This window comes from Rhinatrema bivittatum, chromosome 5 (genome assembly GCF_901001135.1).
Source record: "Rhinatrema bivittatum chromosome 5, aRhiBiv1.1, whole genome shotgun sequence".
NCBI classification, from domain to species: Eukaryota; Metazoa; Chordata; class Amphibia; order Gymnophiona; family Rhinatrematidae; genus Rhinatrema; species Rhinatrema bivittatum.
Window position 1 is genome coordinate 81,074,344 of NC_042619.1, and position 24,007 is coordinate 81,098,350.

Below are 24,007 nucleotides of genomic sequence, written 5' to 3' on the forward strand. Positions count from 1 at the left end.
TAGCTGTAAGACTCGGGTGGGGGCGGATTCTGCTGCAGCTAGTGATCCCTGCAGTACTCTCTGCAGCCGGGAGACGCTTCCTGCAGCTCTGCGTGCCGTACGGGGCATATATCAAACGCCCTCTAGAGGATTCTCCTCGAACTGTGGCAAGGATTTAAACACGGCTGCGCTTTGAACGCCCAACACACGGGAAAACAAAATGCACGGAAAAAGTATCGGAGACCTTGCTCTCCGCCACCGTTTTGGAATACAGCGACCGATATTTTAGCTGCAATCTCACCTCTGAAGTCTGGCGTAATTTAGAGTTGTACATAAATAGGATTTTTATTTTTTTTTTATCGCATTAGTCATGTTTTAGTATGAAGTAGCTGCTTTCACCTGTCGATAAAGAAACCAGACTGCGTTAATGCTTTTGTGTGCCTGAGAATGGGAACTTCAGAATGGTTATGAAGTGCGCTGGCCAAAAAGAAAAGTAAAAAGTAATGCTGAGCGCGGCAGGTAGAAGGATGTAATTGAGCAACGCCAGAGTAGATTTGGATGTAGTGCTCCACGGTCCCACAAGAAGTCGCTGAAACTTCCAACCTTTCAAGTGACTGCCTTTTAAATTTTAATAAACAAAATTTGCAATTTGTGGCAAAGGCTATTAGATACTTTACCGTTTTGTTTAATACTGTTAAATGTTTAACATTTGGATTTTGACCCCTGTTTAGATTAAGATGTTAACACGAACTTTTTTTACATCTTTAAAAATGTGTTAATTTTGGTGGCATTAAGGTACGTGTAGAACCTATATGACTGGGCTTTGAGCATATTTATAATTTATAATTGTTGACTTGCCTTAATACAGGATTTGGTCGAAATAGTAGTTAAAGTTCTGGGGTTTATTGTCTTTCCTCTTTAATGTTTTTTTTTTAAACAAAGTATGTATTTGCCCTTTGTGTACACATTATCCTCTGAACCTGCAGCAACCACACTTTCAAGATAGGTATATCTGTATACAGGCTAGAAACAAACATGTTTTCCTATTAAAAATGAAGCTAGGCCAAAACTAAAAAGTGAAAAAACTGCTTAAACTAATTAGTTCTTTAATACTTCTACCTTCCATATTCCCTCTTTCCAAGTCACCTTTGCTTGCTTACCCTGTCCCATTTAGCTTTATTGCTATTTCTTTTCTATGCTCATGAGGGATAGATGTTAGTATGGGGTAGCAAAAATGACACTAGTCGAGTGGCATCTTAGACTAGCATTTATTAAAGCATAAGATTTAGAGGACAGATACATGACAAAGTGGAGGACTCTCAAAAGCTTATGCTTTAATAAAGTGGTTAGACTATAAGGTGCCAATCGACTCCTGCCATTTTTGTATTCTTATTTTGAAGAGCTGTGTTTATCAGCCTCAGAATTTGCTGTTGATTGAATTGTGTACAGTTTAATTTTGATTAAAGATATTATGTGAATTCAGATAAAATAGTAATCTTCCTAAATGACTGGGTCCTTTATGAAAGACCAAAATTTCATAATTTTTTCATTAAATATGTCTTTATTTCTCCAAAGACAAGCAGAATGATGGCCCTCGAGTAAGCGTGACATCAGATGGACACGGACATGGGAGTTTGGTTTCAAAGTTTCTAGAAAGCATGCTTTACTACCATTTGAGGGCCTCTTCAGTCTCATCTTTTATGGAACCCCCATAGGTGGTGGTGTGCTGTTAGGGGGCCTTCTGTTTCCTGAAAATGCAGCAATTCTTTTGCTGGGCCCTGCTATCTTCCTTTTGTTTTTTAAATTTTTTTTTTGGACCTTGCTCTAGGACAAAGGCTCCCGAATCTGTTCTGGGGGATCCCCAGCAAATCAGGTTTTCAGGATAGCCACAATTAAAATGCATGAGAGATGTTACATGCTGTGGAGGCAGTGCATACAAATTTTATTTCATGCATATTCATTGTTGGTATTCTGAAAACCCAAATGGCTGGGAGTTCTCCAGGACAGGTTTGGGAACCACTGTTCTAAGTTTGTGTTTTTCTGCAGCCACATTGTGCACTTGCATTTTTGTGTGGAGGTAGCATCAGTTGTGGTTTTGTGTGGACATCATCTTTTGATTTTGCTGCATTAAAAAAAGAGAGGGTGACTTTGACAAGCAACTCTTGTGTGACAGGTTCATGTTTATTATGGATCTCTTTGCTTGACTACCAACCATGAAGTCCAGGTATGTCCCTCTCTGTGACTATGACCCTTAGGAGGCCTTGTTCTCCACTTGGGCTTATTGAAAAGAATTTTAGGATTTGTAAAACATGCCCATCAATATGGATATCGGAGGTATTGATATTGAAGGACTGGGACCCAGGAAGCATCAGTCTCCATTGATGTGTGATATTTGGAATGGGGACATTCTGGCAGTACCATTGAATCCCCTAAAGTGCTCATCTTTGACACAATTCCCAGGATTTCATCCATCTCCAAGAGTCTAGGTGTCTTGCCTTCCCAGGCCTTGTTGGCATTGAGTTTTTGAGCAGGAACTGGATAACAAGGTCTAGGAGGTCTTGACTTGGAAGATGCAGAATATCAGGGCATCAGCATTCCTGCAGATTGACATCTGGCTGATAACTGGAATCCCTACCTGTTTCTGGTGGAACAGCACTGGTACATTTCCCAAGGGGAATCAATATTGGTTATTGCAGCACAGATGATGTTTCCAGTCCATTGTGAGTGGGAAAATCTTCCCCCAAGGCTCAAGAGTTTGTTGGGAATGGGGCCCAACAGGCAGATGCACTCCTTTCTGAGGTCTTGTTTGCTAACCATCAGGCAGATATAGTAAAGCGCGGCCACAGTTACCCCGTTTCTAACCCGCTGTGTACTCACAATTTCGCCGCTTAAGTCTAACCCGCGATTCACTATCTGTTTTTACCGATCCTTACTGCTTCTTTAACTTGACGTATATCCCTTTCCGCCCGCAGCATGTATATGTATGTAAATGATCCGATTAGCTATTCCCTCCCATACAGTAAAGTGCGCCCCGACTATCGCCTTTTTAACCTGCTATCTTGCTGCGTCATTAACCTACTAATTTACCGCCTACCCTGGCGTTAGTGTGAACTTAACCGCCTGGTCCCAAACCAACCCAATCCACAGAAAAAAAAAAATGCTTCTCGCACTTAGCCGCCCGGTCCCAAACCAACCCAATCCACAGAAAAAAAAAATGCTTCTCGCACTTAGCCGCCCGGTCCCAAACCAAACCAACCCAATCCAAGCCCCAGCAGAGAGAGACGAAATTTCACAGTCCCAAACTTTCCCCCAGCTCCCGCTCACTTGCCCTGGCCGCGGCCACACAAGCCCCCAGCAGCAGCAGTAGAAGTAGAAGGGCGGCGAGAGAGAGCGGCTTCAGCAGCCCCGCCGGAGAAGGTGAATACGTGTACGCCTGTAGGTCCTATATGGGCGCTCAAGGCAGCGAAGGCGCATGCCCACACGCCGTGACCGGCTGGACGTTGGAGGTCACGGCGTGTGCGCATGCGCCTTCGCTGCCTTGAGCGCCCATATTGGATTTACAGGCGTGCATGTATTAACCTTCGCCAGTGGGGCTGCTGAAGCTGCTCTCTCTCGACACCCTTCTACTGCTGCTGCTGGGGGCTTGCGTGACCGCGGCCAGGGTAGGTGAGCGGGGGCTGGGGGAAAGTTTGGGACTGTGAAATTTCATTTCTCTCTGCTGGGGCTTGTCTTGGGTTGGTTTGGTTTGGGACTGTGAATTTCGTCACTTGTCCGTCCGAAGGAGGGTGCTTTGTTGCGCTCCCTGCCTCTGATTGCCAGCTGCTGGGGCTTGCTGGCCCCGGGCGCTCAAGGCAGCGGGGTCTAAGAGAACCATCCACTTCCTGGTACCTGTCATTTCAAACATCATTTGAAATGACAGGTACCAGCGCACCCAGGATACTGTATAGGCGCTGTATAGCGCCTATACAGTAAAATGGATTGTGCTTCATGGACGTGGCTTGCATTTGCATGCCATTTAAATACAGTATTGAGCGGTAGGTGATCCTAACTGTGTGTGCCGCAAATGTGGGTGCACCGGGCACTAACGCACCTCTTTCTACCGCACCTTACTGTATCGGCCCGCATGTAAGGTCTTGATCCATGCCCTTGACTTGCCACTCGGGTTTAGACTCAGAATATTCCTGTTTATGGCTGTGGATCTGAGGACTTAACTGAGCAGGAGGGGCAAATAGGTTTAACCTCTGACCCTTCTCTTCCACAGGAAAGGAGAATGTATCTTCCCAAGGACCTCTTCCTTGCTGGCTTTATTTAGAAAATAGTTGCCCCCAAGGACGTCCTGGCAGTCCCAGGCCATGAGCTCCTTCAGGAAGTGCAGACGAATAATGTGAGCTCCTTCTCTTTGGCTGTAGTAAACAAGAAGGTGGATGCGATAAATGGTGTCCAGAAGGCTCCAAGAGTTAAGAAGCAGCAGCTGCCACATCAGTCGATGGAGGTCAAATCTGCTGTAAAGAGACAAGATGTCCAGAACCCATTCCTCGGAGCCACTGAAAAGAATTTATACCTTGAACTTGCTTGGAAGGAAAACTCCCCCCCCCCTCCCACACACACACACACACACACACACACACACACACACTGCATATGCTCACTATCTACGTAGCGTCCTAGCAGCTATTCACGAGTCAGTGTATGCGGGACATTGAAGAAAGTGAAAGAAATGACCAAAACGACTTCGAGCAGTGTGATGACTTTGAAGCACTGGTGGATAAGAGGTATTTAGTGTAGAAATCACATGGTCCGGTCAAACTTTGTTTTTGAGATGGCAGCTAGGACGTCTGCGGTTGGTATTGATGTCCGCAGAATCACCTAGTTACAGACCTGAGATCTTTGACTGGATGTCCAAGAAGGATTTGCAGATGTCTTGTAGTGGAGCGAATATCTCTGGAAATAAGGTCAAGGAAACTGGTTCAGATTAAAGATCACTGTACAAAGTTTCAGATCCTCTCCACTACCACTCCAGACATTTTGTTTTTCAACAAAGAAGTACACAAATGGAGCACCCAGGAGGCATTTCTGTTAGCTGAGGAGATGTTTTTCTCTGTAAATATGGTCCTTGTGCTTATCCTTGACCATCCTTGATCTGGCCAAAAGCTGGAGTGGGGTTTTGACTGGATCATAGAAAAAATAGAAGACACTCCCTGTTGAGATCACTCCAAATTACCCACCAAAACCCACTTGACCAGTGTCTCAGTATCAGGAATTGCTACAGATGGAACTTCTCCATAGAGGTCAGTGTGGAACCTGTTCAAGAAGAAAGAGAATGGGGATTTTACACTAAGTATTGCTTGGACCCAAATAAGTGTGTTTGAACAAGATCCTGAAAAAGGAAACGTTTAAGATTTCCTTGGGCACTTTGATTCACTTCCCAAAACAGGGGGCTGATCATGGTTTCTCCATCTAAAGGATGCTTACACACACAAAACATATTTCCACATCACAGAGAATATGATTTATAGTAGGTGGAAACCACCTTCAGTATCACATACTGCCTTTCAGCCTGGAGTCAGTACTGTGTTATTACAAAGTCTGGCAGTCGGGGCAATGCTGTGCCAACTGGGGATGCATGTATTCCCCTACCTGAACAGTTGGCTGGTCTGGAACAAGTGCCACAGAATTGATAAGCAAGGCCATCTGGGTGTTGGAGCTACTAGTTGGTGATGCACCTTGTTCCAAGTCTGACTTGAGCCTGTCAACTCAATTACAATTTATAGGAGCACTGTTAGGCGTGACTCAGGCAACAGCTGTCCTCACAGCCAGGATTATTACATTGATGTCTGAAATGGAGAAAACACCAGGAGTCAACATGGGACATGTTGAGATTTTGAGCATTGTGGCATCAACGGTTCATGTTGATTCCTTGGCATGTCTTCACAGGCCCCTAGTGAACTTTTGGATCGCAGAGATCAGGCCACTCAGGATCTTTGGGACAGCATCAGAATTACTCAGTCTTGAATGAATTCCCTATCCATAATCTAGCCAAGGGTATCCCTTCTGGAATCTTCCAATTAAATTATCCTAAACACTGATGCATCCATTCTGAGATGGGGAGCCTCATAGAGGATGCTCTGTAACCAGGGCCTTTGGTGGGCTTGGGAAAAGCTGCTTCAAATACATTTCTAAAGCTAAGGGCAATTTGGTATGCTCTAAAGGTCTTAAAAATTTTTTGTCCAAATGGGCAATCAAGTGGTAATGTTCATCAATGAGCAGGGGGTAATGGGACTGAGCTTTGTGTTAGGGTATCCAGAGTTGGGATTAGGCCATTTGTCTTGGGGAATGGTCCTGAGAACCACTTTTCTGGTAGATGAGTAAACTGTCCTAGTGGACAGTTTGGATGCTGGAACCCCCATGAATGGGTCTTGACGGAATAGCAAACAAGACATTCTATGTGTGTAGCACCCCATGGTAGATCTATCTGCACCCCTTCCGAACAGAAAGGTCTCGCTCTTCTCCTTTAAAATGGGACTTGAGGCATATTTAGCTTGGGCACTTTTTTCTTAAATTGGGGCTAGGGTATACTGTACACATCCTCCAATACCTCTCATCACAAAGATGTTTTGAAAACTGAGACCAGGGGTGTTTATGATTTTTGTAGGGCCCTTTTGGCTAAGACACATTTGGTTTCCATTTGTGCAGGAGATAACTATCAGGAATCCAGTCAAGTTGGGAGAATTCCCCAACCCTTATTACTAAAGATTGACTGTTGGTACCATCCCAACATGTGGTTCTTGACCATCACACCCTGGATGTTGAGACGATAACTACAACCCCTGACTCTGCTAATGTTTTGTGGTCTTCTGGCTTTTAGAAAGAATTTCCAGAGGAAATATGTGGATCAAGATGGAAGAGGTTTGTCTTTTGGTGCAAGTGGAAAGGCCCTTGATCTTTCCTAGTGTTGAACACACAAAATGTGATTCTACATCAGTCAGTCAGGTCTTAGGACCAACTCAGGATTTGCATTAGTTCAGCTAGCAGTTTACATCACTATGTAGGAATTAGATCCATTTCTTCACAATCTTTAGTTGTCTGTTTAATGCAGGGCTTTCTTTTCTTGAAGCCTTCCATCAAACCACCTGCTGTCATGGGCCCTCAGTGTGGTATTGACGCAGCTGATAAACTCCTTTTGAGCCTGTAGATGCCTATGACCTGGAAGACCAGATTTTTGGTGGCAGTCACATTAGCTTGCAAAGTCAGTATGCTCAAGGATTGTGTGCCCGCTCCCATAATGCATGCTGAGCTACCATTCCCGGGCGCCCGATTAAATATTTAAATCTGTTACCGGGTTAAAAAAGTGTTAGGGCGCCCGGGAGAGGTGGCTGACAGCCGGTTAGGAAAAGGGATGCTCAATGCTAGAGCATCCCTTTTCCTAACCTGTGCACAGCCACAGGTTAGGAAAATGGACCCTCCTAACTTGACTGCTGGCACTCGTTTTTACAATTTTCTTTTGTGACATTTCTAATTTTTTAGTTCCTCTGACTTAATATCTCCACAATATTAAGTTGGAGGAAGTTCAGAAAAGCAGTATTTTCTGCTTTTCTGTACACTTTTCTGGGCTTCTCCAAAAATTAATGCCTGCTCGGGGCAGGTGTTAATTTTGGCGAGTAAAAATGTGCATGTCAGGCGCACTTTTTTGCATTGGGAGGAATAGATAATAGCCTGATCAACATGCGTTTACGTGTAATGAGCGCTATTACCTATGCGTGCATTTTGGACCTACTAACACCTGTTTTGCATCAGGGTTATGGGGGTGTGTCCGCGTGTTGAGCAGTGCAACATTTTTTCCCAGGCCACATGTCCACAAAAGTGAACAAGTGCTACATTGTTTGGCCTGCAAGAGAGCTTTGACCTTCTGTTTGAAGTGGACTGAATCCCTTAGACAGTCCACCCAGTTTTTTGTTCTGACAGCAACAAACCTAGAATTGCTTTTGCCCAACACACTCTGTCAAATTGGAATCTGATGCATCATATTAAGTCTGTTTTGGAACCCAGCTCTCTTGCTCCGTTTGGTTCTGGGCTACCCTTTAATTAAAAAAAAAAAATAAAAAAAAAAAAAAATATATATATATATAGCCTTTTGCCACTGTAACAGTTTTTACCTGTTGATGCTGTTTTGGGTTTTTCCTGGGGCACTCTGTAGCTAGGGATTCCCCATGTTTGAGGACTGCTATCCAGCTTTTCTTGGGAGAAAGAGTTGCTTGCCTGTAACGTGTTCTCCAAGAATAGCAGGATATTAGTCTTCACAAAACCTACCATCCTCCTGTAAGGATTTATGAGTACGTGATCAGGCTGTGACAGCTGACCAGTTTGATAAGGTCTTCTTTCTGGCTTGGATGGTCTAGTTTCCAGGTAGAACTGAGCTCTGCTGAAGGTCTTAGTTCTTTTCTTACACACGCACACGTGTCCTGTATTGTCTTAGGTCTGTTTTGTTTGTGGAGAGAATATTTTGTTTGAGAGGTGTAGTTATACAGTGTGTGTTGGCAGACCAGATAATTGTCACACATTGCTATTCTGGCCAAAGTTCATATCTATATTTCTCTGCTGAAATACTAGTCACATCCATTTTATGAAGTCAGAATCCATATTTTGCTGCATACAGTAGTGAAACTTTGGATAGTCTCCTATTCTCCCCTTGGTTCCGCCAAGTTTAAGCTAAATTAGAGACTGAAGGGGTCCCACTTGGATGCGAGGCAGTATGGCATGCTGCACGTGCTCCATCTGATGTCACCCAAGTGTGAGGACTAACATTTTTGCTGTCTGTGAGGAACACCATCTGTTACAGGTAAGCATCTCTATCTTATACTGTGATGGCTCGCTGGATTAGTTTGAGTGCTGCAAACAGTACTATACTCAGGTTATCCAAAATGTGCAACTTAACTGAGTTTTACTCAAAGCACATGAACACTTTAATATTTACATCAAGAGTCTTCTGAACACTACTCGTGTTTGCAGCACGGAAATAATGGTTTTGGCATAAATGCCTATTTAACTTGGGCAAAAGTTTAGGTATCCCTGGACCAGTTGGACGTTTCAATGAATCTCTTAAGTGAACACAAGCTGACAATTTCTACATGGACAGAATGAATCTTAAAGGCCAGAGGTTGGAAATGAAAAGGATGAATGGTGGTAATCTGATGGAGTGGCAGTTGTTATCCTTAGAGGGCATGGGGATAATATCCATAACCTAGTAACCTTAATTCTTTTGATATAACTACAACATTGCTTTCTGCTTTGGGGTGGGGGTGGCAAGGAAGGGAAAAAGGGGACTTGGATTCAGATGATGGGCCCTGACTCTTATGGTCCGGGGTACTGATACAGACATTAGGAAAAAAGCCCAGGCTTCTTTGGCCAAATCCAAAAGCAAAGTCTGTTCAAGCAACATTGTCTGAATTAAGAAGGCTGCTCATCCATAAAGTTGTTGCTAGCAGTAAGTTTATGGGTTTGATAGATGTTTGGTTTTGATTGTAAATATTACTACCCTTAATATAAGGCTTAGGAGTAACCTTCACAGAGTGGCAGTTACAACCTTTATGAGAAACATGGGGATAACCGTATAGAGTAGCAGTTACTACCATAAGAAACTTGCTGGGCAGACTGGGATGGTACATTTGTTCTTTATCTGCCATCATTACTATGTTAAATTTTTAATGCAAAATTAATATTTGCTGATGTTAAGATTGAAAATAAGAGAACTTTTAATATGGTATATTCAAATGTTACGACACCCTTTCAGTTAGTATTTTATAGTGCCTTCTTTGGCAGAAATGACAGCTTCCAAACACTTCCTGTAGCCAGCTCAAAATTCTTTTGTTCTTGGTTTTGGAATTTTTTTTTTCCCCACTCTTCCTTGTGGAATTCTTCTAGCTCAGAAATATTCTTAGGTTTTCTTGTATGTGTTAAATACAGATTCTCAATATCTATACACACTTTCACTTGGTCTGTTTTCCTGTAAGTACTTCATGATTGATTTTGAGAGATGTTTTGCATTGTTTATCTTGCTAAAATATCCAACCTAAGCTTCAGTTTTTTCACTGGCTGTGGGACATTTTTAGTTCTAGGATTGTTAGAAAAAGGTTCAGGCTTATCAAGGTTTTGTTTTGCAGATTTTAGATGACACTTGTTTTGGGGTCATAGAAGAATTTTCCTTGTAATTGTTCTCCCTGGTAGAATATTGTATAAACTAGCGGTTCTCAACGGGCATGTCGTGACCCACTGCTCTTTCTCTCCCCCCCCCCCCTCCCCCACCTCAACAAAACAAACACTTCTGCCGTTCCTGCCTGGGCTAGCAGCGAATGGCAGCCATATTTGTGGAAGCGGGCAACAGGAACATGACCTTTCCCTCTTCTGGAAGAGGAAGTGATGTTTACTGGGCACGCGGGAAGAGAGAAATCCTTCTTGCTACTGCCGTTGCAGAAATCACATCCCAAGGCTCCCCCTGGTCCCGCAGCAATAAGAAGGTCATTGCAGCACAGCGCAATCAGCTGAGAATGTGGCTGCTGAGATTTCTCAAACAGCTGCGTGGCAGGAAATCCCAAAACTGAAGATCTTTGCTGGCTGACCCGGCTCCAACCTGCCCTTTTGCTAGTGCAACACCAGCAAGAAAATATAAAAATAAACAGCAAGGTTTTTTGGAGAACAAATGGTGTTTTATTTATTTATTTATTTTTAGTTTTTATAAACAGACGTTCCTGTATAAAATACATATCACACCGGTGTACAGTTTTGAAGGAAGAACGCGTTTAGATGAGCTCCGGATCGCTGTGCAGTAATCATTGCCTTTGATTGAATATGCCGCACCCTAAAAGAAAGGGGAAGGTAAGGGAGGAAACCTCGACACCCCCCCCCCCCCCCCCCTGAAGCCCACCCTGGTTCAGACAACGATCCGTGAGTGTTATCCCGCTACGGGGGCAAGCCCAGGAGAGTCTGCTTTAGTGCGGGTGGAGGAGCAAGCCCATGCACTTCTCGACGAGCCATCATTAAGCCCTGGTGCACAGATTACTCCTTCCCCCCCCCTGCCCATGTCGAAGCGTGCGGGTCAGCTGGAACCCCTGAGCCGAAGTTGCTTCAAGTGGGGGAAGTTATCGAGGGAGGCCCAACCGCTAGAGAGACGGGGCAATTTCAGGACGGAGGAGCTTTACCTGTCCTGAAAGAAATAAACATCGGAGTTTTAAATGGTGTAGGCAGTGCACTGCCTGGAATCACCACTATTGGAAGGAGTACGACTGACCAGACCAAGCTGGGAGGAACAACGCGGGATATACCGGTAGGAATTACCTTAACAAAAAAGCCTGAAATAGTGACAATGGATGTGTTGTGGAATGCTGTTTCTGCAATTGAAAAGGCAATTGTTTCCTTAAATTCTATATCAGGTTTTCAAGATCAATTCAATGTGATCCGGTAGTCTCAGCAAACTCAGCTAAAATTCAGGACTTGGATTCACAAATAAACCAGATAAAAGGTGTTCAGTCTGCATTAATTCAAGGGGACTCTAAGACAAATAAGAGATTAGAGAGTCTGGAAAACAACCTCAGATATAACAATCTGAGAGTAATGAACTTCCCTAAGTGTAAATTAATATCACCAAAGGAACAATTTGCAAAATATCTCCGAGAAATACTGCAGTTCTCAAGTGGTAATTTGCCCACTATTATGAATGCATATTTTCTACCTGAATCTATTCAAAGAGGTGGAACAGTTACTTTGAGTGGGGGAAAATCGTGTTGAAAGTTCTATTCCATCATTACCACTAGAAGATCTGACGGGATTCCTAGAAACATCCCAAGAAGAACAAATAGAGAGAAGAGGAGTGTTGCTATTAAAGTTTTTAGTTCCTGAAGAAAGAGACAATGTATTGAAAAGTTTTTCGTAATAGAAACAAATGTTACTTAGGTGAAAAAATATGGATATATCCGGACATTACAAGAATAACGCAATTACGTAGGAAAAAATGTCTTTCTCTTTGTCCTAGAGCCCGATCATTAGGAGCTCATGTATTGATAAAGTTTCCCGCTAAATGTGTGTTAAGAATGGATAATAATAGATATATTTTTATGGAGCCCGAACAGCTGGAAAGATTTTTGAATTCAAGCGATGAATCTAGGTCAGTCGTTGAAGTATCTGGTATATAAATTAAACCCTGTAACTTCCTTTATTTCCTAGGTTTGAAATTTAGAATACATAGAAACATAGAAATGACGGCAGAAGAAGACCAATTGGCCCATCGAGTCTGCCCAGCAAGCTACGCACTTTATCCATTTATTTTCCCTTTTTCTCTCTCCCACCTGTTAGTATTGGCTTCCAGTACCCTCCAGCCCTAATTCCCCTGCACCCAATTTAGAGAGCAGCTTTGAATCTGCATCCAAGTGACATCCAGCTCAATTGGGGGTAGCAAACGCTGCAACAAGCAGGCCACCCCCTTGCCCCATACTCTTACCCACCCCTGTTTTTATTTTTTTTATTTTTTTTGGAAATAGCAGCACTCCATCCTTCCGCTCCGTGAAGGTGGAACACCAACTACTGGCCACTGGCATCCCGCTCCGTGAACGTGCTCCGTGCAGTGTTTGAATGCCGCTGTGGCTACTGCCGCTCCGTGCAGTGTTTGAATGCCGCTGTGGCTACTGCTGCTCTGTGCAGTGTTTGAATGTCTCCACTTTATTCACGCCCTCTAGACTTGATGGATCCACAGTGTCTATCCCATGCCCTTTTGAAGTCGTTCAGTTTTAGACTTCACCACTTCCTCCGGAAGGGCATTCCAGGCATCCACCACTCTTTCCGTGAAGAAATACTTCCTGACATTGGTTCTTAGTCTTCCTCCCTGGAGCCTCAGCTCGTGACCTCTGGTTCTGCTGATTTTTTTTTCTGATGGAAAAGGTTTGTCGATGTCTTTGGATCATTAAAGTTTTTCAAGTATCTGAAAGTCTGAATCATATCACCCCTGCTCCTCCTTTCCTCCAGGGAGTACATATTTAGATTCTTCAATCTCTTCTCGTATGTCATCCTGTGAAGATCCTCCACATTCCTGGTCACCCTTCTCTGAACCGCTTCCATCTTGTCCTTGTCTCTTTGTAGATACGGTCTCCAGAACTGAACACAGTACTCCAGGTGTGGCCTCACCAAGGATCTGTACAGGGGGATAATCACTTCCCTTTTCTTACTCTATATTCCTCTCTCTCTATGCATCCCAGCATTCTTCTGGCTTTTGCTATCACCTTGTCGCATTGTTTCGCAGACTTCATATCATTAGACACTATCACCCCAAGGTCCCTCTCCTGCTCCGTGTACATCAGCCTTTCCCCCCCCCCCATCGAATACAGTTCATTCGGATTTCCACTCCCCATATGCATGACTTTGCACTTCTTGGCATTGAATCTCAGCTGCCATATCTTCGACCACTCTTCCAGTTTCCTTAAATCCCGTCTCATTCTCTCCACTCCTTCCGGCGTGTCCACACTGTTGCAGATCTTAGTGTCGTCCGCAAAAAGACAAACCTTACCTTCTATCCCGTCCGCAATGTCGCTCACAAAGATATTGAACAGGACCGGTCCCAACACCGATCCTTGTGGTACACCACTTAAAACCTCTCTCTCTTCAGAGAAAGTTCCATTTACCATCACGCATTGTTTTCTGTCCGTCAACCAGTTTGCAATCCAGGTCACCACCTCGGCACTCACTCCTAAGCTTCTCGTTTTATTCACCAGTCTCCTGTGCGGAACCGTATCAAAAGCTTTGCTGAAATCCAAGTAGATGACATCGAGCGCTCTTCCTCAATCCAATTCCTTGGTTACCCAGTCAAAAAAGTCAATCAGATTTGTCTGACAGGATCTTCCTCTGGTGAATCCATGCTGCCTCTGGTCCATCAATTCTCCCGACTGTAGATAGTTCACTATTCTCTCTTTCAACAGTGACTCCATTACTTTTCCCATCACCGAAGTGAGGCTAACCGGTCTGTAGTTACCAGCCTCCTCTCTGTTCCCACTCTTGTGAAGTGGGACCACCACTGCTCTTCTCCAATCACTCGGCACCACTCCTGTTTCTAGGGATCTATTGAACAGGTCGCACAGAGGTCCCGCCAGCACATCTCTGAGCTCCCTCAGTATCCTTGGATGAATCCCATCAGGCCCCATGGCTTTGTCCACTTTCAGATTCTTTAGCTCTTCCCATACATTATCTACTGTAAATGGATTTTCCTCTGTTCCGCTTCCCTCCAGTTTCTTGTTGTGTAGAGATGGTCCTTCTCCAGGGTCTTCTTTAGTGAACACTGAGGTGAAGTATTCGTTTAATATTTCTGCCATTTCTTCGTCTCTCTCCACACATTGATCATTTCCACCTTTCAATTTCACTATACCACTTTGGACTTTTCTCTTTTCGCTGATGTATCTGAAAAATGTTTTGTCAACATATTTTATCTCCTTGGCAATCCTCTCTTCCGCTTGACTTTTTGCCAACTTGATTAATTTCTTTGTCTCCCTCAGTTGAATCAGATATTCTTCTTTGTGCTCCTCCCTTTGGGATCTTTTGTATTTCTTGTATGCAGTTCTTTTAGCTTTAATTTTGTCAGCCACCTCCTTTGAGAACCAGATAGGTTTCATTTTTCTTTTGCTTTTCTTTACATTTCTAACATATAGAACAGTTGCCTTGGCGATTGCTCCTTTTAGATTGGTCCACTGTTGATCCACATAATACGCAGTAGTATTTGGCTAATAGGGCTCCATTTTCTGTTTTGTTCTCCTCAAATTTCATGGTAAAAGTTTAAGGAGTAAAGAAAAGGGTAATATTGCTGTTGATAGGAGATATATTTTCCTATTTTTGATCTATTTTCTGTTCTTTTTTTCTTCTTGTCTTCATTAGAAATATAAATGTATACTCCTTTCTGTATAAGGCATATATATAAATGCTTTGTATAATTTTGAAAATTCAATAAAGATTAAATAAAAAAAAAAAATAGCAAAAAAATAAAAGGTTGGGGTGGGGAGAAGAAAAAGCATAGTTTCCTAGCGTGTAGCAGATGGACTCAGGACCAAAAGGTATAGTGTACTTCTGCTAGCAGTTGGAGACTGATCAGATTTCAATCTGACGTCAGCCCCTAGTACATATACCTCTGCAGGAAGTTCAGCTCTTCAGTATTTTCCATCTCCATAGCAGTTAGGGGCTATCAGCACGCTCTCACAGCGTTAGAACCAAATTCAAAGAAGAAAATCCAAAATTTAAAGAAGAAACCTACCGGAAGACTAGCCCCGCTCTCCTGCGGTGATACCCTCGGGTCCCTTCCCCAGTTGAGATTCCAGAGATGATTTCCATGGTCTCTCGGAGGTAAGCCTCAGTCCGGCGGCCAAATCGCGGCAAGGACCTAGCCCCTGACCCTCGGGCGCGGCTGAGTGTCAGTGGGGTGCACCCTTGAGTGCGGTGGTGAAGGTATTTGCCCCCTCCCCCCGCAGCCGGAGACCGCCCGGGACGAAACCTGGAAGCGCCGAAGACAAGGTAAGGTAGAAATCTTCTGCTTGAATCCAGTATCTGAGGATCGAGGAGGAGCACAGGTCACTGGCTGGGACCACTGCCACCGGGTTGATCCGCTCTAGCAGGGCCAGGCCCCGGCTATTTCCAAGGGTCTGCCCAAGTGGAGACTCTCCGAGGGGGTTGCCATATTGCCCGCATGCTCGCCGTCGCCATCTTGGCCCTATTCGCTTCGCCGTTCGGCCCGAGCGCACTATTCCGACCTAGGCGCACAAAGCACTTGTGCGCATAGTCTTACACGCACATCAAGCTTTGCGCGCATATCTACAGCTGGGCGCACAGCTGCGCGCAAAACACACACGCTCATCTTAAGCGCACCGGTGCGCATAAGAGTTTATGCACAGACAGCATGGCACCTCCAGAAACAAGGATAAAAGCTCAAGGCCTCTGCCCAGCATGCCACATCAGAGCCGCACAAAGCGAGCAGGCAGGCGCCCTGTGCACGCAGTTCGAGGAGGCCCTGAGAGATCCAGTCCAGGGCCAGCCCCACCCAGGGCTGAGTTCTAGCTCCTCAGGGGGTACCCCCGGACCTAGCCAGGGGGACCTCCCCACAGATGGGGACCCCCAAGGAACCCGCGCCCCTCAGCTTTGACCCAGCGTCTATCTTATGGGTGGAGTTCTTCAAGGGGATTCACGCCTTTTGTTCAAATGCAAACTGAACCTCAGGCTGACCAGCCACATGCTCCACCGGAGGACCCTCATGCCCCAGGCCCTTCAAGACCTAGGCACAGGCTTCCACTACCCAGAAGCCCCACCTATGGGGACTTGAACATATCTGAGGAGGAGGAAGCTGAACCCCTTGAAGAGGGGGAGCTCCCCCCCGGGGACAGAGCCTCATCGAACCATGAGCCACTTCTTCACAAATGACGAGCTCCTGGACCTGGTCAACCAATGCCTGACGGAGCTCGCTATCCCGGGCCCAGATACTTCAGGGGAACCTAAACCGAATCCCCTGCTGGAGGGTCTTCGACAGACTTCTCGCCATTTCTCTGTTAACAAGCAGCACAACAGCTGATTGACCTGAAATGAAATGCTCGAGTCCACATTCAAAGGGGGACGAGCTTTGGCAGCCCTGTACCCTCTGGACCCGGCAACCAAAGACCTTCTTGCATGCCCAAGAGTTGATGCCATGGTCTGCGCGGTCTCTAAGCGCACTACTATCCCAGTGGAGGGAGGAGCTGCGCTCAAGGATGCACATGACCGGCGTCTGGAATCCATCCTCAAACAGTCATTTGACGTAGCTGCTATGTCTCTACAAATAGTGGCCTGCTGCACCATGGTGACAAGTGCCTGCTTATCACAAACCAGGAACACCCTGGGAGAAGACATGGAACCAGCAGTATCATTCCTCGCGGATGCTGCCTCCGAACTAGTGTGCACAGCGGCCAGAGGAGTGTCATCTGCGGTGGCGGCCAGGAGGCAACTCTGGCTCCGAAGCTGGTCGGCCGATGCATCTTCCAAAACGCACCTCACGAGGATGCCCTTCAAAGGATCCCTCCTGTTCGGCAGCGAACTAGAGAAACTGGCCGACAAATGGGGCAAGTCCCCATTGTCGCACCTACTGGAGGATAAGACGAAGAGGAACCAGTGACCCTTCCCCAGGTCCTCCAGGAGCAGAAGTTTACAGCGCTTCAATCATTACAGGAGCAACTATCAAGCCCCCCGCCCTACGGGCAGGAACCAGTCCTTTTGGACCGAGCACAACAAGAGGGGAACCAGCTCGGGTACAGGTCCCCGCCGCACCCCACAATGAGATTCAGCCTACCCATCCAAGGCAAGAAGCCATAGGGGGCAGACTAGCCCTATTCCACTGCAGATGGGTCGAGAGAACTTCGGACAAGTGGGTCCTAGCCATCATTCGGGAGGGGTACTACCTGGATTTTCTACGAACTCCTCCGGACAAGTTCGTGGAGTCCCCCTGCCACGATCTCTTCAAGAGGGCGGCAGTGGAAGCTACACTGTCCAGACTACTGGCCCTCGAGGCCATAACCCCAGTGCCTCCACAAGAAATAAATACTGGACATTATCCTCTCCAAGAAAGAGGGAACATTCAGGCCCATCCTGGACCTCAAGTCGGTCAACCGCCACCTCAGGATTCCCCGCTTCCGCATGGAAACCCTACGATCCGTAATAAGGGCAAATCAACCGGGAGAGTTTCTCACATCCCTGGATCTTTAGGAGGCCAACCTACACATCCTAGTTCATCCGGAACACCAGCTCTACCTACGCTTCAAAGTCCTGAACCGTCAGTACCAGTTCCGGGCACTATCCTTCGGGTTAGCCACAGCACCCCGGACGTTCACCAAGGTAATGGTGGTGGCGGCAACACTGAGGAAGGAAGGAATCCTCGTTTACCCTTACCTGGACGATTGGCTGATCAGGGCGAAGTCACCGGAGGAAAGCTGCCAAGCTACCAGCAGAGTCATAAATCTACTGGAGAGCCTAGGATGGGTGGTCAACACAATCAAAAGCTCCCTACAGCCCTCGCAGTCGCTGGAATTACCTAGGAGTCCGATTCGACACCAAAGAGGACAAGGTCAGCCTGACCCCCACAAGGAGATCAAAATTGTGGAACCGGCTGCAAACCTTGCTGAACGATCCTCGTCCCACAGCATGGAAGTTGTGCCATGGGCGCGAACCCACATGAGGTCCCTACAGCGCTCACTTCTATCACGGTGGAGCCCACGGTCCCAGAACTATATCGTACGTCTATCACTCCCGGGCAGAGTTTGGACCCAGCTACGGTGGTGGCTGCAGGCCAGCCACATGAGCCGGGGATCAAGACTATCCTCCCCAACCTGAACCCTACTCACCACAGATGCCAGTCTATGGGGATGGGGAGCACACTGCGAGGAGTTAACTACCTAAGGGCAGTGGAACGCAGAAGAAGCGGGATGGAACATCAACCGCCTTGAAGCACGGGCAGTCAGACTAGCCTGTCTGCGGTTCACTCACAGACTTCGAAACAAAGCGGTCAGAGTTTGGCTTCCCGCTGTGGCCCCTATTAGGAACAATCATTCACAAGATACAGCTACACAGGGGACTAGTACTTCTAGTGGCCCCGGACTGGCCAAGAAGATCTTGGTACGCAGACATGAGAAGACTACTGGCAGGGACCCGGCCGATCCTCCACGAGGATCCAGCTCGATTCTCTCTTACGGCCTGGCCATTGAGAGAGCTTGCCTGAGGGAGAGTGGATACTCGGGGGCTGTAATCTACACCCTACTCAGAGCACGCAAGTTCTCCACATTTTTAACGTACACAAGGATTTGGAGAGTATTCGAAGCCTGGTGTGAAGACCACGACGACATACCATGCTCAGTCAAAATTCCCGCGATCTTGCAATTCCTACAGAACGGGCTACAGAGAAGGGTCTGTCCCTCAACTCCATCACGGTACAGGTGGCCACGTTGTCATGCTATGGCACCAAGAGCGAGAGCGACAGCATAGCCTCTCACACAGACGTTTCACACTTCCTGAAAGGAGTCAAACACATCCGCCCACCCCTAAAGTGGCCGGTACCTCTTTGGAATCTCAACCTGGTCCTGGATTTTCTAGCAGGAGCCTCCTTCAGGCCCCTCCGTGGACTGTCTCTCTGACTATTAACTTTGAAGACAGCATTCCTGCTGGCAATTTGTTCAGGCCGCTGCATTTTAGAGCTACAAGCACTGTCCTGCCGTGAGCCGTTCCTCAGGCTCACCCCGGGAACAATCCAGCTACGCACGGTCCCTCCGTTCCTTCCCAAAGTGATGTCACACTTCCATCTTAATCAAATATTCTTGCTACGGATGAGTCGAAGAATTCGGAAGAAGCTCGTAGTCTACGCAACCTCAACATCGGCAGATTCCTATCCAGATACCTGGAAATGTCAGAACCCGTACGAAAAATGGACCATCTATTTGTCCTTCACAGCAGGAAGAGACAAGGGGAAGCGGCCTCGCGTGCAACCATAGCCCGCTGGATCAAGGAAGTCATCAAGGCGGCCTATGTAGAAGCAGGCAAGCCGCCACCTCTACAAGTCAAGGCCCATTCTACTAGAACCCAGGCAGTGTCCTGGGCAGAAACCAGAATGTTGTCGCCCGCCGAGATTTGCAGGGAAGCGACATGGTCCTCCATCCACACCTCCTCCAGGTTCTACCGTCTGGATGTTCAGGCTCGGGAGGACATGGCATTTGTAAGGGCAGTATTAAGTGGGTCACAGGCAGCCTCCCACCTGGTTTGGGAGTAGCTTTTATTTTCCGTCTCCATAGCAGTTAGGGACTATCTGCACGCTCTCAGAGCGTTAGACCAAAATTTAAGAAAATTAAAGAAATTTAAAGAAGAAACCCACCTGAAGACGAGCCCCGCACTCCTGCGGTGATACCCTCGGGTCCCTCCCCCAGTTGAGTTTCCCGAGGTGATTTCCGTGGTCCCCTCGGAGGTGAGCCTCGGTCCGGTGGCCGATTTGCGGCAGGGACCTAGCCCCCAAACCCTCAGGCACGGCGTAGAGGCAGCCTCGGTTCGGCAGCTGAATCGCGGCGAGGACTTAGCCCCCGATCTCGGGCGTGGCGGAGAGGTAGTGGGTGCACCCCCTCGAGCGCGGCGGTGAAGGTATTTGCCCTCTCCCCCCGCAGCTGGAGACTGCCCGGAGCGAAACCGGGAAGCACCGAAGACAAGGTAAGGTGGAAATCTTCTACTTAATCCGGTCTCCGAAGATCGTGGAAGAGCACAGGTCTGCGATCGGAATCTGTGCCACCGGATTGATCCGCCCTAGCAGGGATAGGCCCCGGCTGTTCCAGGGTCTGCCCACATGGAGACCCTCCGAGGAGATCGCCATGTTGCCAGCATGCTCGCCATCGCCATTTTGGCCTTGTTCGCCGCGCCACTCGCCATCCGATCCGAGAGCACAAATTAAGCTAAGCGCACAAAATTTATTTGTGCGCATAATCTTAGGCGCACATAAAACATTGCGCACATTTCAAGGCACTCATCTACGGCTAGACGCACGTCTGCGCGCACATATCAGACGCAATGGAGCACATCAGAACATACGCGCCCACAGAAATGGCATCTCCAGAAACAGGAATAAAAGCTCAAGGCCTCTGCCCAGCATGCCACATCAGAGCCGCACAGAGCGAGGAAGCAGACGCCTTATGCGCATGTTGTGAGGAGGCCCTGGGAGATTCAGGTCAGGGCCAGTCCCACCCAGGGCCCAGTGCTAGCTCCTCAGGGGGCACACCAGACCTAGCAGGCCCCGGTGAGTCCACCCCACAAAGGGGGTCCCCCAGGGAACCGGCGCCCCTCAACTTAGACCCAGCGTTGATCTCTTGGGTAGAGTTGTTTAAGGGGATTCATGCCTTTGTCAAGATGCAAACTGAACCCCGGGCGGACCAGCCATATGCACCTCCGGAAGACCCTCACGCCCCAGGACCCTCGAGGCCTAGGCACAGGCTCCCACCACCCAGAAGCCCCACCTACGGGGACACAGACTTCTCCGAAGAGGAGGTCGAGCCCCTTGAGGAGGGGGAACTTCCCTCGGGGACAGAGCCACACCAAACCATGAGACGCTTCTTCTCAAAGGATGAGCTCCCGGACCTTGTATCCCAATGCCTATCGTAACTCGCTATACCGAGCCAAGGCACCTCAGGGGAACCTAGAATGAACCCCCTGCTGGAAGGCCTGCGACAGACGTCTCGCCATTTTCCTCTTACAGGCGGCACAACAGCTAATTGACCTGGAGTGGAATGCGCCGGAGTCCTCATTCAAAGGGGGCCGAGCCTTATTGGCCATGTACCCCCTGGACCCAGCGACCAAGGAGCTTCTGGCATGCCCTAGAGTGGACGCCATAGTCTGCGCGGTCACTAAGCGCACTACCATCCCAGTGGAGGGAGGAGCGGCGCTCAAGGATGCACATGACCGCCTGGAAGCCATACTGAAACAATCATTTGAGGTGGCAGCCATGTCCCTGCAGATTGCGGCCTGCTGCACCGTGGTGACACGTTCCTGTTTATCCCAAGCCAGGAACAACACCCCGGGAGAAGACATGGAATCAGCACTATCATTCCTCATTGATGCGGCCTCCGATTTAGTGCGCATAGCAGCCAGAGGAGTGTCGTCCACAGTGGTAGCCAGGAGACAACTCTTACTTCGAAATTGGTCTGCTGACGCCTCCTCCGAGACACACCTCACGAGAATGCCCTTCAAAGGATCCCTCCTCTTCGGCAGCGAACTAGAGAAACTGGCCAACAAATGGGGCGACTCCCCATTACCTTGCCTGCCGGAGGACAAGGCGAAGAGAAACCAGCATCCCTTCCCCAGATCCACCACAGGCAGAAGCTCACAGTGCTTCAACCCTTACAAGAACAACTATCAAGCGCCCTGCCCTATGGGCAGACAACAGTCCTTTCGGAACAAGCACAAGAAGAGGGGAACCAGCTCGGGTCCAGGCCCCAGCTGCACCCCACAATGAGATTCAGCCGACCCATCCAAGGGAAGAAGCCATAGGGGGCAGGCTAACCCTATTCTACCGCAGATGGGTCGAGAGAACTTCGGACAAGTGGGTCCTAGCCATCATCCGAGAGGGGTACTACCTGGACTTCTTTCGAACCCCTCCGGACAAGTTCGTGGAATCTCCTTGCCACGACCCCCGCAAGAGGGCAGCGGTGGAAGCTACACTGACCAGACTGCTGGCCCTAGAGGCCATAACCCTGGTACCCACACAGGAAATAAATACTGGACATTACTCCATTTACTTTATCGTTCCCAAGAAAGAGTACATTCAGGCCCATCCTGGACCTCAAGTCGGTCAACCAACACCTAAGGATCCCACGCTTCCGCATGGAAATCCTATGTTCGGTCATACGTGCAATACAACCAGGAGATTTCCTCACATCCCTGGATCTGTCGGAGGCCTACTTACACATCCCAATTCATCAGGAACACCAGCGTTACCTAGGCTTCAAGGTCCTGAATCAACACTACCAGTTCCGGGCACTACCCTTCGGGTTAGCCACTGCCTCCCCGGACGTTCACCAAGGTAATCGTAGTGGTGGCAGCAACACTCAGGAAGGAAGGAATCCTCGTTCATCCCTACCTGGACGATTGGCTAATCAGAGCAAAATCACCGGAAGAAAGCCACCAAGCAACCAGCAGAGTCATAACTCTACTAGAAAGCCTAGGATGGGTAGTCAACACAAACAAGAGCTCCCTTCATCCCTCGCAGTCGCTGGAATACTTAGGAGTCCGATTCGACACCAAGGAAGACAAGGTCAGCCTGACCCACATGAGGAGATCAAAGCTATGGAACCGGCTCCAGACCTTACTGAGCGCCTCCTGTCCCACAGCATGGGATTACCTGCAAGTCCTCGGTCTAATGGCATCCACACTGGAAGTGGTGCCATGGGCGCGAGACCACATGAGGCCCCTGCAACGCTCACTTATATCACGGTGGAGTCCACGATCCCAGAACTACACCGTACGCCTACCACTACCGGCCACAGTCCAGACCCAGCTACAGTGGTGGCTACAGACCAGCCACATGAGCCGGGGATCGAGACTATCCTCCCAAACCTGGACCCTGCTCACCACAGATGCCATTCTACACGGGTGGGGAGCACACTGCGAAGAGCTAACCGCTCAAGGGTGGTGGAACGAAGAAGAGGCGGGGTAGAACATCAACCGCCTAGAAGCATGGGCAGTAAGATTAGCCTGCCTGCGGTTCGCCCACAGACTTCGAGACAAAGCGGTCAGAGTGATGTCTGACAATGCCACGACGGTGGCCTACATCAACCGGCAGGGCGGAACCAGAAGCCAACAGGTCTCCTTAGAAATAGATCCTCTGGCCTGGGAGGAAGCAAATTTCCAGGACATCTCTGCCGTCCACATCGCCGGGAAGGACAACACTACGGCAGACTTCCTCAGCAGGGAAAGTAAACCCAGGAGAATGGAAGCTGTCACCCACAGCCTTCAAGATGATAGTGAATCAGTGGGGGACTCCAGACATGGATCTTCTAGCGAACAGATCCAACGCTCAAGTACCCAGATACTTCAGCCGCAGGCGAGATCCACAGTCCCAGGGGATCGACGCCCTGGTACAGGCCTGGCCACCGGGGACCCTGCTATACGCCTTTCCGCCGTGGCCCTTGCTGGGCGCAATCATTCACAAGATTCAGCGGCACAGGGGGCTAGTTCTTCTGGTGGCCCCGGACTGGCCAAGAAGACCCTGGTACGCAGACATGAGAAGACTACTGGCAGGGAATCCCCTACCCCTGCCCTCTACACAAAGACCTGCTACAACAAGGTCCCATCCTCCACGAGGATCCAGCTCAATTCTCTTACGGTCTGGCCATTGAGAGGGCCCACCTGAGAAAGAGGGGATACTCTCCTCAGAACACGCAAGTTCTCCACATCGCTACCATACATAAGGATCTGGAGAGTCTTTGAGGCCTGGTGCGAAGACCACAATGTCAAACCACGCTCCTCTAAA

At 48.0% G+C, this 24,007-nt stretch overlaps 1 protein-coding gene across 1 annotated transcript in view; it reads left to right on the forward strand.

Annotated features, from left to right (window-relative positions):
* Positions 1-24,007, forward strand: part of ZMYM2 (zinc finger MYM-type containing 2) — a 581,711-nt gene that overhangs the window by 1,552 nt on the left and 556,152 nt on the right. The gene's annotated exons all lie outside the window — the stretch shown is intronic.